The sequence below is a fragment of the Mus caroli genome, chromosome 14, assembly GCF_900094665.2.
Source record: "Mus caroli chromosome 14, CAROLI_EIJ_v1.1, whole genome shotgun sequence".
NCBI lineage: Eukaryota > Metazoa > Chordata > Mammalia > Rodentia > Muridae > Mus > Mus caroli.
The window spans coordinates 89,277,622-89,282,926 of record NC_034583.1 but is presented as its reverse complement, the minus strand read 5'-3'; positions in this window follow the sequence as shown (position 1 = coordinate 89,282,926).

The following is a 5,305-nucleotide window of genomic DNA, read 5'->3' as shown; positions in this document are numbered from 1 at the left end:
AAAAGATGGCCTAGTCGGCCATCACTGGAAAGAGAGGCCCATTGGACACACAAACTTTATATGCCCCAGTACAGGGGAACGCCAGGGCCAAAAAATTGGGAATGGGTGGGTAGGGAAGTGGTGGTGGGGGGAGGGTATGGGGGACTTTTGGGATAGCATTGGAAATGTAAATGAGGAAAATACGTAATAAAATATATTAAAAATAAAAAAAAAGATCATTCTCTGCTACATAAGCAGCTGGACCCATGTGCCCCTCCATGTGCACTCTCTGGTTGGTGGCTTAGTCCCTGGGAGCTCTGGGGGCCGGGGGTGGGGGGTGGTGGTGGTCTGGTTGATTGATGTTGTTCTTCCTATGGGGCTGCAAACCCCTTCAGCTCCTTCAGTCCTTGCCCCAACTTCTTCATTGGGGGCTCCTGTGCTCAGTCCGATGTTTGGCTGCGTGCATCCACATCTGTATTGGTCAGGCTTTGGCAGAGCCTCTCGAGGAAAGCTATCCCAGGCTCCTGTCAGCAAGCGCTTCTTGAGTGTCATGGGCATTCTTTATGGCTTTGTTTTCAAACTCCAACTTTAGAGTGCCTCATGAGTTCTGACGCATGCAACTTTTCTTTATTACGTTTGTTAATAAATATTAATTATTGTGTGCCCATTGTGTGCCGGCTTTGTTTTCTTTGGTTATATCCTGAAGCGTGGAATAGTTGGGTCATACAGAAGTTCTACTTTTGAGAGAGCTCCATACTGATGTCCATAGTGAGTGGACTCCTACATTACATTGCCACCGACAGTCGGTAAGGCTTTCTTTCCAGTCACATGATAGCTTTTGTTCATTTTATTTTTGCGAGAGGTAGAGTAGAGGGGATGCATGCCTGTGTGTGAACTTATGTATGAGAGTTCATGCCTATACACATATGTGTGAAGAGGGCAGGTTAAGGTCAGGTGTCTTTCTCACCCTCTATTTGGAGACAGATTTCTCATTGTACCTGATGTTTATCAATGGGGCTGATTGTCTGGCCAGCGGGTCCCTGGGATCTGTCTATCTCTGCTTCCCTCCCACCCCCGATTCCAACAAGGGTTTAGAGATGCCCAGCTTTTATGTCGGTACTGGGGATCTGAAGCCAAGTCTTCATACGTGTGCAGCAGGCACTTCAATAGCTAAGACAAGTCCCCAGCCCTGCCTTCGTGTTCTTGATTGCTATCTGACTGCTGTGAGATGAAACATCAATGTAGATTTGATTTGCATTTTCCTGGCAGCTAAAGGTGTCAAAGATTTTTCTTTCTGCATACTTATTGGCTACTTGTGCTTCCTTTGAGAAGTGGCTGCTTAGTTAACTTACCCTGTGACTGGCTAACTTGTGGGTGCGTGGGTGTGTGGGTGCGTGGGTGCGTGGGTGTGTGGGTGCGTGGGTGCGTGGGTGTGTGGGTGCGTGGGTGCGTGAGTGCGTGGGTGAGCTTTAAGTGTTTTATATACTCCGCATATTAATCCTTTGTTGGGAGAATTACTGGGAAAGATTTTAATTTCATTCTAAAAGCTGTCACTGTGTGTTTCCCTTTGCCCTTGGCATTTGGGTTTGATGCAATCCGTAAGGTCACCTTTGTTAATTTTTTCTTGAACTATTGGGATCTTACTCACAAAGTTACTGCCTGTGCCTATACATTAAAATGTTTCCCTGGTGTTTTTGCCTCACAGTTTCAAAGGTGAGGTTTTACATTGAGGCCTTTATCCCACTGAGAGCACTTTGGGGTCAGGGTAAAGCTTACACATGCAGATCTAGTTTCCATAGCACGAGTTGTCAAAGAGGCCATTTTTAGCCAACATATGCTTTGGACTGTATCTGTGTGGGTTTTGAGATGGGTTGTCTATTCTAGTCCGTTGCTCCCTGAGTCTGTTTTTATGGCAGTACCAATATTGCTTTTCTTCCTTTGGTTCTGTAGTATAATTTGAGATCAGATATTATGACGCAGTATTTGTGCTTCCAATATTAACTTTTTTTTCTGTGAATAAGGTTATTGGTATTTTGATGGGAATTGAACTCATAGTTAATTTTAGACATACAATCATTCTTATAATATTTAATTTTCTTAATCCACAAGGCGATGATGGTCTTCCTGTTTTCGAGTGTCTTTCTCTCTCTCTTTTTAGAACAGTAGTATTTGGTTTTACCCTAGGTCCCTGGGCTATCTAGGTCTTGGTTACCAAGCAATGTCAGGTGTGGGTTCCAACTCATGGAGTGGGCTGTAAGTCAAATAGGATATTGCTTGGTTACTCAAGCAAGGTTTGTGCCACCATTATACCAGCATATCTTGCAGGCAGGACACCCTCATATATCAGAGGGCTTGTGGCTGGCTTGGTGCTTATATTTCTTCTTTGGTAGCTGCAGAGTACCTTTCAGTCCCCCAAAACACTAGCACGTAGGGATGAAGGTTCTATATGGGCACCAGCTCGACTTCTCCATGTTCAGTGAAGTTGTGTAGGGACAGTCTTCAGCAATGGTGTGCTGCTCTCAGTTCGTGAAGAGCAAGCTTTATATAGTTTTGGCAACAGCCTGGGTTGTTTGGGGATTCCCATGGGACCATTTGACCAACAACTCAATATATGTAACCCAATTCTGAGACTGGAAGCTTCATTTGGTGACAAGAGATATTCAGATGGGCCCTGTCTCTGGTTTTTTTTTTTTTTTTTTTTTTTGGTGATTTCATTTAGATCTTCATATATGTATACATTTTAGGAAGCTTCTACTGTACTGCGTTAGTTTTTTATACTACCTTCAAATGACCCTTAATTTTAGCAGTCTCTCCCTGTATTCCCACATCATCCCCTCTTCCCTCCTCAACCCCCCTTGATCGTCCCATTTCAGGACACCCATCACTATTGATTCTAGGGAAATCTATCTGTCCCTTGACCCAGTCTCTTACCCTATACCTAACCTCTGTGGTTCTATGGTTTGTAACTTGGTTACTATTGACTTAACAGCTAATATCCACATATAAGCAAATACATATCATATTTGTCTTTCTGGGTCTGGGTTGCCTGGCTCAGGGTATTCTTTTTTTTTTTTTTTTCTTTCTGGTTCTATCCATTTACCTGTAATTTACATGATTTTGCTTTTTTAAAAAAATGAAAGAGGTACATTCCATTGTCTAAATGTACCACCTTTTCTTTATCCATTCATTTGTTGATGGACATCTAGGTTGTTTTCAGCTCATGGCTATTATGAGTAAAGCAGCAATGAACATTGTTAAGTGACTGCCTCTGGTAGATGAAGTGACCTTTGGGTATATGCATAAGAGTGGTATCTTAGTTAGGGTTACTATTGCTGTGATGAAATACCATGGCCAAAAGCAACTTGGGGAAGGGAGGCTTTGCTTTACTCACAGTTCCATATAACAGCACATTATTAAAAGCAGTGGGGGCAGGTACTCAAGAAGGACAGGAACCTGGAGGCAGGAGGCCATGAAGTAGTGTTGCCTACTAACTTACTCCTCTTAGCTTGCCCAACCTGCTTTCTTATAGAAGTCAGGACCACTAGCCCATGGATGACACCACCCCTAAGGGACTCAGTCCTCCCCGCAAATCATCAATTAAAAATGTCTTACAAGTTTGTCTACAACCTGATTTATGAAGGCATTTTGTCAGTTGAGATCCCCTCGTGCCTGATGACTCTAGCTTGTATAAGTTGACATAAAACTAGCCAGTACAAGTGATATAGCTGGATCTTGAGGTAGATCAAGTCTGATCTTCCTGAGGAACACGACACTTATTTCCATAGTGGCTGTACAAGTTTACACTCCCACCAGCAATGGAGGAGTGCTCCCTTTTCTCCAAATCCTCATCAGCATGGGCTGTCATTTGTCTAAATCATCTTAGGTATTCTGATGGATGTCAGATGTAATCTCAAAGTAATTTTAATTTGCATTTCCTTGATGACTAATGATTCTGAACATTTCTTTAAATGTTTCTCAGCCATTTGAGTTTCCTCATGAGAATTGTCTGTTTAGAACTGTAGCTCATTTTTAGTTTTTTTCTTGATATCTATTTTTTGAGGTGTTTATAGAGTTTGGATATCATCCCTCTATAAGATGTGTAGTTAGTGAAGATATTTTTCCATCCTGTAGGCTGCTACTTTTTCTAAATTTCAGCATCCTTTGCCTTACAGAAGCTTTTCAGATTCATGGAGTACTATTTGTTAATTGTTGGTCTTAGTGCCTCAGCTTCAAGTGTTCTGTTCAGGAAATTGTCTCTGGTGCCAATGCATTCACGGCTATTCCCCATTTTCTTTTCTGTCTTGGTCAGTGTATCTGGTTATATGCTGATCCATTTGAAGTTGAGTTTTGTGCAGGGTGGTAAGCATGGATTTATTTGGATTATTTAGCATGAATCTGTCCAGTTTGAGTAGCACCATTTGTTGAAGGTTCTGTCTTTTTTCCACAGTAGGCATTTAAGACTTCTTTATCAAAAATTAGTTTTTCATAGATTTATGTTGAGGTCTTCAATTTCATTCTATTGATTGATGTGTCTGGTTTTAGGCCAAAACTGTGATTTTTAAAAAGTTATTGTTATGCCAATATCATGCTGTTTTTATTACTATACCTAAGGAGTACAATTTGAAGTCAGGGATGGCAATACCTCCACCAGATATTTTTTGTTCAGTATTGTTTTAGCTATTCTGTTTTATTTGTTTTTGATTTTGTTTTTCCATAGGAAGTTGAGTATTGGTTCAAGGTCTGTTAAGAATAGTGTTGGCATTTTGATGGGGATTGAATTGAATCTGTAAATTGTTTTTGGTAGGATGACCAATTTTACGATGTTAATCCTATTTATCCATGAACTTGGAAGAGCTTTCCATCTTGTGATATCATCCTCAATTTCCTTCTTCAAAGATTTGAAATTTTTATTACACAACTCTTTTGGTTGCTTGGTTAGAGTTATATCAAAATATTTTATATTATTTAAAGCTATTGTAAAGGTGTTGCTTCCCCGATTTATTTATTTGATATTTATTTATTTATTTATTTATTTATTTATTTATTTATTTAAGTTTTGTTTGAGACAGTTTTCCTATGCAGCTCTGGCTATCATGGAACTTTCTCTGTATATCAGGCTGGCCTTGAACTCAGAGATTCATCTACCTCTGCCTCCAAAGTGCTGGGATTAAAGGTGTGTGCCAACACTGACTAGCTGTTTTCTTGATTTCTTTCTCATTTTTGTTGTCATTTGTATATAGAAGGGATGCTGATTTTTTTTTTTTTTTTTTTTTTTTTTTTTTTCTTGTTTTCAGCAACTGCATTGAAAGTGTTTATCAGCTGTAGC